The sequence below is a fragment of the Artemia sp. Qi Xiang Cuo genome, chromosome 5, assembly GCF_049724085.1.
Source record: "Artemia sp. Qi Xiang Cuo chromosome 5, ASM4972408v1, whole genome shotgun sequence".
Lineage (NCBI taxonomy): Eukaryota > Metazoa > Arthropoda > Branchiopoda > Anostraca > Artemiidae > Artemia > Artemia sp. Qi Xiang Cuo.
Window position 1 is genome coordinate 9692849 of NC_142798.1, and position 14251 is coordinate 9707099.

Below are 14251 nucleotides of genomic sequence, written 5' to 3' on the forward strand. Positions count from 1 at the left end.
CATGATTTCAGGCAAGTCAAACCATGAAATACGAGAGTAAACTAGAGACTAATCTACTGAAAAGCGGTCAGTATAGGTACAGTATGCCGAGAGAGAAAGAAATCCATGAAAAGCAGCCTGGGAAGCACTAAAAAGATGCTTCTTTTTGTCAAATTAGCGACAGTAAATCCTTTGAATTGCAAGAGGGGATGGGATGTTAGTTATAATAAATAGTTTCATATAGTATTTGTTTTCTATTTTGAGTACTCAGTGTTTATATGGGGGAGGGTATACCTCTCCCCCCCCCCCGAGAACAAAATCTCCACTATGCGATGTTTATAGTCCTTAGAAAGCATAAAATACGCTCGTTTTTCCACTACGAAAACCCCTCACCCTTCTTCCCACCATTCATAACAATTTAATTCTATCAATTGTAGTTATTACTCAAAAAGTTTCATTTCACACACGTTTAAAACCATTAAAATCTTCACACTTGCGATTTAACCTAACCTGTGTGTGAAAAAGTCTCAAAAGGCCAGCTTCGTAAACAAATCTTCTTGCATGCGCGTTGTCTAAATTAACAAAAACAAGGGTGGCAGCTAGACACGGAAATGATTAAGGCTACAGGCTTTGCGTAGTTCTAGACGGTTTGCAAAATGGATGGTAAAATTAGAAATGGTAAAATTAGATCTATGTCTCTCGCACTCTAAACGAAATACATCTTTTATTAACAGAACGGAAAAAGATTGCCTTTGCAGACAATTATACCTAATGAGAGGAGTGTTCTATTTTCAAATGACTTTGATGGAAGCAAATAATGTTTTAGTTAAATCTACAAAGTTTCACCTTCCCGGAAAGGAAGGGATGGGGCAATTTAAATGCTCTTGTTTTCGAATTCATGGATTTGATTTACTCTTTAGATGATTAAAAGTTTAAGAGGCTTTCAAAAAAATCTTTCTTTCAATAATTTCCTTTCTACAGTAAAACAAAACACAAAAACACACAAACACAAAAACACAAAACACTCACACAAAAACAAACACACACACTCAAAAACACACACAAACACAAACAAAAACACACACACAAAACACAAACAAAAAAAAACATACACATACACAAAAACAAAACACAAAAACACACACACACAAAAACACAAAACACACACTCAAAAACACATACACACGCAAAAACACACACACATAAAAAAACAAAATACAAAAACAAAAAAAAACAAACACACGAACAAACACACACAAACACACACCAACACTCACAAAAACACACAAAAACAAACACACAAAAATACAAAAAAAAAACAAAAAAAAAAAAACACAAAAACACACACACACTCAAAAACACACACAAAAACAAACAAAACACACACGAAAACACACACACACAAAAAAACACAACACACACTCACACAAAAAAACAAACATAAAAAAAAACACACACACAAAACATAAAAAACAAAAAAAAAACACACACACACACAATCAAAAACACACACATAAACAAAAACACACACACACACACAAAAGCACGTACACAAAAACAGACACACACAAAAACAGAAACACAAAACACACACACACACAGACACATACACACACGCACAAAAACACACAAAAAAAAAACACACACAAAATAACACACACCACAAAAAATACACACACACACAAAAACACATGTACACATTAAAACACACACAAACAAAAACACACACACATACACACCAAACACAAACAAAAAAAACACACACACACAAAAACAAAAACAAACACAAAAACACACACACACACAAAAACACAAAACACACACACACACAAAAAAAACACACACACACACTCAAAAAATCACACACACACACACACACACGCAAAAACACGCACACACACATACACAAACAAAAGCACGCACACAAAAAAAAACAAACAAAAACAGACACAAAAAAAAACACACACACACACAAGCAAAAAAACAAACAAAAAAACACGCAAAAAAACACCCAAACAAAACAAACACACACCAATGATAAAGCCTTTCGGTTGTGGAATTGAAATATGATGCAACTCAAATACCCCTAAAATCATAAGGTCTTCAAACTATGTTAGCAAGAAATCTAAAGAGGTAAAAGGAAAATATAACCTAGAGCAGTGTTTTCTATGCAATTATATCCCCACTAGCAAGGAAATCTACCACCAAAATTTAATTTTATGCTAATAACCCTTTGAAAATTGAATTCGCATTTGAGCTTGGTATTGAGTTATTGTTTGATATTAATCCTTATAAACTATTTCATTAGCTAAGAACAGATCGTCATAGAAGGAAATTAAATGTTCTAGTGCCTTTTTTAAGTACTCGAAACATTGGAGGTTACCCTTTACTTAAACCTCGTGCTTTATACACTAATTTTGACTTTTTAACACAATTCTTCAAAAAGCTTCTTCCAAAGGCCGTCGAATTTGAATGAGAAGCATTTTTTAAAGAGTTTTTAACACTATAGCGTAAAGAGCGAGGGTTGAGAAAGGGGCAGTTCCCAAATACAGAATAATTACTGTTTGTTTTTAATTCCTATGTTGATCATTACTTACAGTTGAAAAAATGCTATTGTTTCTAAAACTAAGATGATCAGAAATAGAGTTCTAAAATGATTTAAACTTAAAACGGTGTCTGATTAACGTTTAGGCTTCGGATCTTTCTTTCTTTATTGACAAACCAGGCAAAGAAGAGAGCAAACGAAGCAACTAATCCTTGTGTTTTATTAAATTAAAAAACTGATTTTTGTAAGTAAAAGTAAGGAACAACATTAAAAAAAATATGATGGTATCAAACAAAAAATCTTACAATGTTTGAGTCACTCATAGCAATTCTTTGTTTAACGAATCTCTAGTTCAATACAGACTGCTCTAATAAACAATAAACATGAACTTATATTGCAAAAGAAAGTAACGGTCCAACAACTAAATTAATCTATGTTGTTAAACAATTTGAAAAACATGCAAATGTCCCATCTCACTATTATATAGAACTCTTCAGGATGAAACCATTATAAAATCAGATAAATATTATATTTAATCCCCAGCGCAACTTATTTTTCGATCCAAATCTAGGGGCCTGAGAAAATTTGTCTCATTTTCAAAAAAAGGGGGTAAGACATCATTAAGATAATGGAATTTTTATGAAAATCATAGCATTGGATTCAAAATATCAAAGAACCCTACTGTAGAGGTTTCAAACTCATAACAGTAAAAATATGGGATTTTGCATTTTTGACAGAATGGGGGGATTTCGGTACGGGGAATTAATTTTACATGAGGAGGGGGGTTTCCAAGGGTGAAATTTTCAGGGGGAGAATTTTAACAATTTTTCCCAAGGAGACGGAATGGACAGAATTCGAACTTTAACGTAAAATTCCATATTATTACATAGAAATACCAAAACCATACGTAAGATTAGCTTAGGTTAACCTAGTTTAAGTTAACCTAAAAATGTTACGGACCTAATGGCTCACACGTAACCTAATGGCTCCGCTCCGACTCCGAGCCCCCCAAAGGTCCCCCTCCCCCAGAGACCCTCCGGGCCCCTCAAAAGCCCCCTGGCCCCCAAAGGGACCCCCGGGCCCCAAAGATCCCCCTCCTTTCCCCCTCCCCTCTCCTCTACATAGAAATACCAAAACCATAGGATAGATTAGGTTAGGTTAGGCTAGATTAGGTTACGTGTGCGCACCTAACATTTTTAGGTTAACTTAAACTAGGTTAAGGGACTTTGTGGGCCCGGGGCCTTTGAGGGGGCCCGGGGGGCTATTGAGGGGGGAGGGGGACCCTTTGGGGGGCTTAGAGGGGGAGAATATTTTTTACGAAGCTCCCCTTTCGAGATTTATTCACTCACAGGTTACGTTAAATCGCAAGTGTGAAGATTTTAATGGTTTTAAACGTGTGTGAAAATTAAACTTTTTGAGTTATAACTTCAATTGAAAGAGTTAAATTGTGATGAATGGTGGGAGGAGGGGTGAGGGGTTTACGTAGTGGAAAAACGAGCGTATTTTATTCTTTCTAAGGACTATAAACATCGCATAGTGGAGATTTTTTTTTTTGGGGGGGGGGGGGGTATACCGTCCCCCATATAAACACTGAGTATTAAAAATCCAAAACAAATACAATATGAAACTATTTATTACAACTAACACCCATCCCCTCTTGCAATTCAAAGGATTTACTGTCGCTAATTTGACCAAAAAGAAGCATCTTTTTAGTGCTTCCCAGGCTACTTTTCAGGGATCTCTTTCTCTCTCAGCATACTGTACCTATACTGGCTTCTTTTCAGTAGGTTACTCTCTAGTTTACTTTTAGTATTTCATGGTTTGACTTACCTGAAATAATGAATTAGAATAGTTAATTATCTGTTTTGGGTTTTCAGATCTACGTTTTTTAAGATTTTCGTGGGTGTTTGTTTCCTGGAGTTTATTATTTGAAAATTCAACTCTAGTATTTCGTGGTTTGACTTGCCTGAGATCATTAATTAGAATAGTTAATTGACTGTTTTGGATTTTCAGATCTAAATTTTTTAGATTTTCGTGTGTAAACTCTAGTTTTTGTAAGAAAATTATGGAAATTACATTTCTCATAGGTAAATGTAATCTCATAGGTAAATTTGGAACAGAGATTTAAATTTTTTATATCTTTGTGAAATTAAGAGCTGCAGTGGAAGCTTTTTTCACTTTCTTTGCTAAAATTGAGAATTTAGCTAACTTTTTCTCCTCTTTAAGAAAATTCAGAAGAGAACTCTCTCGCTGTAAAGGGGGCGGGGGATAACTCTTCCGAAGTATTTCAGGGCTCTCAATATCATCTCAAGAGAAAAATAAAGAAAATATGAATTCCAAGTTACATAAAGTAAACGGTGCGTTGCAACTTTTGAGAGATGGAGCATAGGAGTAAAAAGGTTTTTACTGTTTCCCAGGCTGCTTTTCAGGGATCTCTTGCTTTCTCGGCATACTGTACCTATACTGAGCGCTTTTCAGTAGGTTAGTCTCTAGTTTACTTTAGTGATTCATGGTTTGACTTGCCTGAAATCATGAATTAGAATAGTTAATTAGCTGTTTTGGGTTTTCAGATCTACGTTTTTTAGATTTTCGTGGGTGTTTGTTTCCTGGAGTTTATTATTTGAAAATTTAACTTTATTATTTCGTGGTTTGACTTGCCTGAAATCATTAATTAGAATATTTAATTGACTGTTTTGGGTTTTCAGATCTAGATTTTTTAGATTTTCGTGTGTAAACTCAAGTTTTGTAAGAGAATTATGGAAAATACATTTCTCTGGCTATTATTCGAATTTATTTCTGCTCATCTTTGATTTAATGTAGCAGTTCTTTACTTTAGTTGAAAAACTTAGTTCTTGGAAAGATTTTTTCCAGGTTTTATCATAGACATTAAATCTCATAGAGGCTTTTATCAAGGACAATAAATCTCGTCCCGTATGTAAAAAAATAAAAACAAAAACCATATCCGGCTAATTGATGAATTTTAGACATGAAAATTATGGATATAATGAAAAATATTAAGTAGCCCTGTTTATTAAATTTATAGAACACCCCTCAGAATATTCAAGAAGACCATACCATTCCACTGATCTTTTTTAATCATAGTGTTCTCGACCTTTTTAGGATATGTGGACCGAGTGGGATGTCACGGAAAGTGAGGAGCTTCTTTTGTGTAAAGCCGAGATTGAAAGTATAGATGATGATGACAACGTGCTAGAAGTTCATTATCCAGATGATGGACTATCATATACATCTGAGGACTTGGTACGGCGGGGACCTTCGGGCCGAGCCTGTATAGAGGACGATGAGTGGTTGGCTCTTAGTTTTTCATTAAGAATACGAGAGGATTTATTTCAGGAGATGCTCCCTTTGATAGATATAATGGTAATTGAAGAAGATGAGGTTCAAGTAATTGAACCCGAGATTGTGTATATAAAAACTATTGTAAATATTGATATATCAAAGGAATAAAGATTAGAAGAATGATTCATTTTTTTTCTTTGATAGAAAACTTGACAGGGGATTGATAACACTCTATATGGGGATCTATTCAATCTGAACTATTAATGTACAGAAGCCTTTGTTGGTATTCGTACTCTAGGCTTTTCGAGTGGGAGATAATTAATATAGTACAAACAAATTTATTGCAAGGTTACGATACATAACTTATCAATCAAATCAATAATGAGATTTATTGTAAAATGATATAGGATAACTCTTTCTGAACGATTTTTGATGTTTAAAATCCATTCCATTGAATAAACTATTATGTTGTCTCTTAAAGGGCCCTTTTTCCCCTTCTCTTCGATCATATTCATTATAATATTAACTGTTATATCTTGCACTATGCACGTTTTTCTTCGAGTTTTCATCATTGTCTTTTATACTATATTTTGAGGTATCTCTGTAGAGAAAGCACTCTTTTCCCAGTCTCTTCTTTTGATCTTCCTTTTCTGTCATATCAAACCATGTTTTTTGCGAGTTTGCTTGCAATCTGTATAAATTTCTCTCCTTATCATGTATGATTTTTCTCCTTATTTCCTCCAGATTTTTCTCCTCTATCCCTACGTCCACATTGTCTAAACGTGTAGTAGGTTCAAGAGAATTTTTAAAATCATGATAATGTCCTTTACTTATAGAACAGTTGCAATAAAAGGATATTTCTAACTAAATTTGTTGACTCATGTTATCAAACTACTAACTATAGACTTAGTGAACTTCTATTCACACACTAATAACAACTATAGCAAAAATCCTTTCCTTATATTCACTGTAATCCTATCCCGTTAATATAGCCGACTCCCTGATTGGCTTAGAAAGAGACACATGACCCTGTCCCGTTAGACTCGAACAATACGCTTGGAAACAATAAACAAATTGACCTAGAAAGAGGTGTCATTGACCCGTTAAACTCGATAATCCAGCAATTGTTGTCGTGAACTTATGTTGACATCCAAGAAACCAACAAATAAATTGAGCAACACACATAACCATCATCCAATAACCAGATGTCTACATCCAAGTTGTTGTTGAACTTATGTTAACATCCAAGAAAACAATAAATAAATTGACCAATACCCATAACCTTCATCCAATAACCAGATGTCAAATTCAGCAATGTTGTTGAACTTATGTTTACATCCATAAAACAGTGAGAAATATCATGAAAAAACAACCTCAGTGAGAAAAACAATAAAAACATACATAAATTGCTGTTGACATCCAAGAAACACCCAGCAATTGTTGTTGGCATCCAAGAAAACAACCATCAAAGTGAGAAAAACCACTAAAACATACATAAATTGTTATTGACATCCAAGAAACATCCCTCAAACAGTAAGAAAAACCATTAAACATACATAAATTGCTGTTGACATTCAAGAAACACCCAGCAATTGTTGTTGACATCTAAGAAAACAACCAGCAAAGTGAGAAAAACTATGAAAACATACATAAATTGTTATTGACATCCAAGAAACATCCATCAAAGTGAGAAAAACCATGAAAAAACATCCTCGGTGAGAAAAACCATAAAAACATACATAAATTGCTGTTGACATCCAAGAAAAACCCAGTAATTGTTGTTGACATCCAAGAAAACAACCATTGAAGTAAGAAAAAACCATGAAAACATACATAAAATGCTGTTGACATCCAAGAAACGTCCATCAAAGTGAGAAAAACCATGAAAAAACATCCTCAGTGAGAAAAATCATAAAAACATACATAAATTGCTGTTGACATCCAAGAAAAACCCAGTAATTGTTGTTGACATCCAAGAGAACAACCATTGAAGTGAGAAAAAAAAACATGAAAACATGCATAAATTGCTTTTGACATCCAAGAAACGTCCATCAATTGTTGATGTGACTTATGTTTACATCTATCAAACAGTGAGTAAAACCATGTTTTTTCATCCTCAGTGAGAATGACCATAAAACATGCCCATATATGGTGTGGGGTCACGACTGATACCCTCTTCCCTACTAGTGAACAGACTCGACTTGCTTTGATGAAGAACGCTAAAAAATTAAATAGAAAATTTGTCATGAACTTTTCAAATATCTATTTGACGGATGATATGCCCCTTTCGGTTAGAGAGACTCGTCGGAAATTACTGGCACTCAGAAAGAAAATTAACGATTTCCAAATTCGCGAATAGGACGTTTCGGTTACAAAGTCGGTACCACCTCTTTTGAGAATTCAACGTCATGCAATTGCTCCTGTGGATAAGTACACGATGGAACAGATCCCAGACAATTTTCTAAGAAATATAGTGATCAACAGTAAAAAAGTTCAAATACCAGAATAGCCCATGCATTACTAAAGTATACAAGAGTAGAGTGCATCAAGCGATGCTTGAAAAAAAAATTGAATTGTGTTGACAACCAGCGAGGTATGCCTTTCCCATTAATATATTTTCACCTAATAACCCTGAGAAACCTATGCTGATGCATTTGAATTTTCGAAGGCTAAATAGTAATTTTAGGTATATTTCTGAGTTGTGTGATAAAGTGAGTGATATAAATATTTTTGTGTAGACTGAGACTTGGCTTAATAATCATAATGATTTGCTACTTGATATTAATGGTTACACGTTTTTTAGGAAGAATAGAATGATACATCAACATGGTGGGTTTGCAGCGTATATAAAGTCAAGCCTTACTTTTAAGGTAAGAGAAGATTTATCAGTATCTTTTGAAATGGTATTTGAGAGTATGGTTTTGCAGTTTGAAATGAAAAAGGATACATTTTATGTAGTAATTGTATATAAAACTCCTTCAAGTTTGTTACAACAATTTATGGATTATATGGAGTCGCAGCTAATGCAACTACCATCTTCGGCTCATTGTTTTACGATTGGTGATTTTAATATTGATATGAAGAATAGGGAAAATGTCGTTCGTAATAATTTTTGTAATCTTATGTTTATTTTTAATCTTCACCAAGTTATTGATGTGTGTACTTGTATTGCTGGGACGTCTGAAACTTTGATAGATAATATTTTTTCGAGTGTTAACTATAATAGCCGAAGTGTAATCCCAAATGATGTGTCCGATCACTGTTCAATTATGATGTGTATAGATATTGAAAAGGGCATGCATAATGATTCTGAGAACAGAAATAGACAATATTCTTGTTTGAATAAATCAAGTATTAATGAAATGAAAGAGTGACTTGATGAGCATGATTGGAGTTGTTTAAATGAATGCGCGAATTATGGTGACAGGTTTGCAATGTGGCATGAAAAAGTTACAAATTTGATCAATGAAATGTGTATTAAGATAACTATAAAGAAAAAAAATAAAAGAAGTGCAAAAAAGCCATGGATAACCTGCAGTCTTTTGACTAGCATCAAGAGGGCGCATGCATTGTATAAGGTTAGTAAAATTACTTACCGAGAATTAGACTGAAATATTTATAAGAATTATAATAACGCGCTCAATAGATTGTTAAGAAAAGCAAAAAAGGATTATTACTCGAGAATTTTTGAGTCGTGTAAGTAGAGATGGGTAAGAAGGCACAGGGGGGCACCACTGCCGCCATCTATAATCGAGTCTAACGGGACAAGATCACGTGTCTTTTTCAAGGTCAATCAGGGGGTGTTTCTAAGTGTATTGACTCCGGGACGAAGTTTGCAAAAGCGCACTGAATACTAACGGGGTAATATACCCCGCTAATGATCCGCTAATGGGACAGGATCACGTGTCTTTTCCTGGGCCAATCAGGGGATGTTGCTAAATGTATTGATCCGCTAACGGGACTGGATTGCAGTGAATATAAGAAAGGATTTTTGCTATAGTTGTTATTAGTGTCAGAATAGAATTCAAGGAGTGTTTGACTTTAATAGAATTTAAGAACAGTTTGACTTTACTCAATAGGATATATTTGTAATAATGAGTTGAATATTTACACTATTAGAAGCTTATAGAGAAGTTGGTAGCAATGATACTAGAGCACCAAATATTGCGGTGGAAATCACGAAAGGATCACTGCTTTGTCTGGAATGGGATGAAGTATATGCAAGATATGTGATATCTTTGAGCAAATTTAAAATGGAGGATCAATTATGCTTCGATGCAAAAGTTGATATAACACATGTGAATAGACTTCAAAGTGCTTTAAATGCAATAGTGAAGCATATCGAGGACAATAAGCTGTATCGCTAATTGTACATGTGTAATATTATTGTTGTAATTATACAATAAAATTGTTTTGAAATCCAAAATGTCCCTTTCTTTGTTAGAATGTTAGGGTAACGATTCACGGTTAGTCTAGAGTCGGCAGTGAGAGTGATAGGATAGAAAAATTAATGAATTTCAGAAAGAGTGAATTAGATCGAATATTGTGATTATGGAAAAACATTTTATTCTGGATGACGATTCTCTCAAGTTATCTCTTCAACGGAAGATATTCTCACAGGGAACAATTGACAATATAATGAAAACTGATTCTCCCCCATTGGACTATTGTATGAAACTTTTTCGATGTGACTCAAATGCTTATACTCAATTTATTGATATATTAATTGAAACAAAGCAGAATAATATCGCGGATAGGTCACTGGCAATAGGTTTCCAATTGATGTCATTATGGAATTCAATTCCTTCTCTTTTGATTGCACTGCTGCAGAATCTTGAAAAGATGTTTCCTGTTTAAGGGGATCTGTGACGGTGACGGCGGGTCTCTGACGATACGGTCTATGTTTGTCCAAACGTCACAATGCATCTTGAAGTAAAACTAGATTTTTATAATCGGCAATGTTTTCGTCATTAATGAATTTGCTTAGATTGTCTTCAAAATGTTTCACGGGTGAGTGGGCAAGTTCAAATGGCGTCAATTTGTAGGTTTTAGCCATCTAGAGAAAACTGTTTACACGTCTTGCAATTATTGGTAGTAAAAGTGTAAAAAAAGCTACCGCCCGCTTGAAGGAGATGTTTTCTTTTAAAAATATTTCCTTTATTTTTGCAAGCCAAGGCCCGTACAGTGGAACGATGTTGCTTTATCTGTTGTGTTACACCTTCTGGCAAGTGTACATTGCCCTCAGTTAAATTTAAACAAAGTTCAGATATTAGATTAATGAAATCATTGTCAACACCAAGTTTGAGTATAACCTTCCTGAGTGAAGGTTTTGAAGTGCCTAAAACAGAAAATAAATGCCATTGTTCGTGTAGTTTCTTCAATGTCATGATGGCAACTAATAACCTTTTCTACTGTTCACCGGAAGATATACTGTAATTTCTTTGTCGAAAATATCTGTGACTACACGTAGATCCTCGGGTGTATTCTGATTAAGATCTAGCAAAATGTATCCGTATGGCTTATTTGTCACCTGACTGTACGCTGACTGCAGAAATTTTGGAGCACCGGGATATATCTGCTTATTGAGAGTTATTAGCGAGCTAGAATGACGAACAACTCGGTAGATAATATAGATGGTGCAATTCAAAGCAAGGGTTCTCATACATTTGCTCTGATGAAACAGATTGTTTAGAAATAGGGTTATGGAAATGTGTTTATGATGATAGCGAACGGTAAACAGCTGTAGCATTTCCTGCGAGAACTCTTCAATTGATTCAGCCAAATCATCAATAATCAGCCATGAATTTGGTTAAAAAATATTGAAAACATCAAGTCCTCGTATAAGTTGTGTTGGCATGGATGTGGCAATAGCTTTTATTTGATCGTAGGACTCCTGCCAAATACTATAGCAATGATAAATTTTCTTTGGTTTTTCCAAAAACATTTTATTACAAGTTTGAATTACTTTAGTTAAAAGTGTCGTTTTCCCAGACATTGATGGACGACACAGAAACGATCTGAATGGTGTTTTAAATGGATGCATACTGCTATTGACAACAGTCGAACTACAACTAACTGTAAACAATACTTGTCCAATGAATAAATAATAATTTTCCCATAGATCTATCTAGTACAAGAACAACAAAAACAGTATTACTTTCATTTATTAACATCAACACTTTTCTGTATAGCATCAATAGCAAACACTATTTCTTCAACAAGAACAACAACAGCATTTATTAACAAAAACAGTATTTGTACAACCACATTTTTCATTTATTGACAAAAACACTTTTTTTGTACAGCAAGAAAAACAATATTTACTAACAACTACATTTTTCATTTATTGACAAAAACACTTTTTTGTACAGCAAGAACAACAATATTTATTAACATCAACACTTTTCTGTAAAGCCTGAATAGCATACACTATTTGTTCAACAAGAACAGCAATATTTATTAACAACAACATTTTTTCATTTATTGACAAAAACACTTTTTTTTGTACAGCATGAACATCAATAGCACTATTTGTTCAACAACAATAGCATGAAGAGCAACATTTTTTCACCTTTCTGTACAGCACGAACAGCACACACTATTTGTACAACAATAAGAACAAAATATTTCACTTTTTGACATAAGAAAAGTTACAACACGAACAATAGCACAGTTGAACAAATTTCTTTGAATTTAAAAGATTTCTATACCCCCCCCCCCCTAAGGGCCCCCCATCCCCCGAGGCTGCGGGCCAAAGGCCGGTCGTGGAAATCTTGAATACATTAGTCGCCGCTGCTGCAGGTTAGGTTGGGCATTTAAATTAATTTATCAGGTTAGGTTAGGTTGTACTATTTGAGCATTTAAGTTCATTTATCAGGTTAGGTTATGTTGTACTATTTGAACATTTAAGTTAATTTATGGATTTGCTGTCTCCATAGAAAAAAAATGTGGACCACAATTTGCTTTAAGGATTAAGTTAGGTTAATTTATCCAGACCAAGTTGGTTGCAATAGTCTACACATTCAACCCGGTCTGAAATTCGATACTGGCCATTGGGGAGAACATTTACACCATTCTCGAGTACAAAGACTTTGTCGGATATACAAGACATGGCATTCTTTTCCGCTTTAACAGTATAGTTTTTATACTGCAGAGATCGAATTGCTACTACTTGTGCTCTTGGCACAAGACAATTTTCCACACAATTTATGAAGACACTCATTTTGAAATTATCCCTTACAAAATGTTTAGGCACCCCTTCATGTACCTTTCTTATACCTTTGTTATATGCTTCTATGCAATAAACCTTAGGCCCAGGGAACATCCTTATGGATTTTAAATCGCTCCCCGTCTCTGACTTTAACATTAGTAGTTAATTGAGAGCTTGACATTTCACCAACTCGGGTTAGAGGGATGCATTCTAACTATTTAAATCTATCCGCAAGATGATGTACACCCCTTTTTCTAAATCATTAAATAAATCCCCGGTTTTTACTTTTAACAGCAGAGAATCTGTATCCCCATAATAAACTAGAACCTCCCCTCCCTTGGTCATTGTACCTTGCACACATTGTAAAAAAAGGACAACATGAGCTTTTTGGAAATTTCCAGTACTGAAATACCTCCCGCCATAGTCTTGTTCAGTACAGCATTTCTCTTTTTCCTGTGTAGAAGAACTATGTTCGACTCGTGAACGATGTAAAATTAGGGTCGGCTATAATTTGTGCATATTCTTGGAGGCAGGTTACGACGTCACAATGGGATCTGTTCCGTACACTTTCACACATTTTGCCAAACGCTGAATTTAAAATGAGCGTGTACATTTCCTTTTCTACTTTAATTTTGGTCTGAGAGTTTTTACCGACGAAGGTATCGATAAACGTCTTCAAATAGGGTTTCTGACTGAATTTCAGGACCCTATGTATTTTTGTGATCTTGAAACCATTGTACACCATCCATCACGAAAGCACATGGTGAACAACGACATTCTGTTTAGGGTCTAGGTCTGCAATCAGTTTCTGCTTGGAGGGGGTCCAGTGAATGCCCATATCATCAACCATAGATCGATCGTATGGGCTCAGCGACTCCTTGTTCACTGGTCGATTGACACAAGGAAATACAAAATCCTTGACAGAATCATGAAGATCCCATGGTATGTGCATGTCAATTTCAAAGAGCCATCCTTGTGGCCCATTGTCCTCGACGGTGTGAATGTCGGGGATCTCACAAGGATTCTCAAGCCATTAATAGTTTCCACATAGCAAAGAGTAGTGAGAAATTGTCGAGGGGTATAATGAACCCATGTCAAGAAAAACTGCATTTGAATCACACCAGTGTCTTGTCCACTTGGATCTGTTGTTAAAACGCGATCTCCATGAAAAACATACCCCCCCCCCCCTCATTGATCTTTCTACAGAAAGGTGTTGA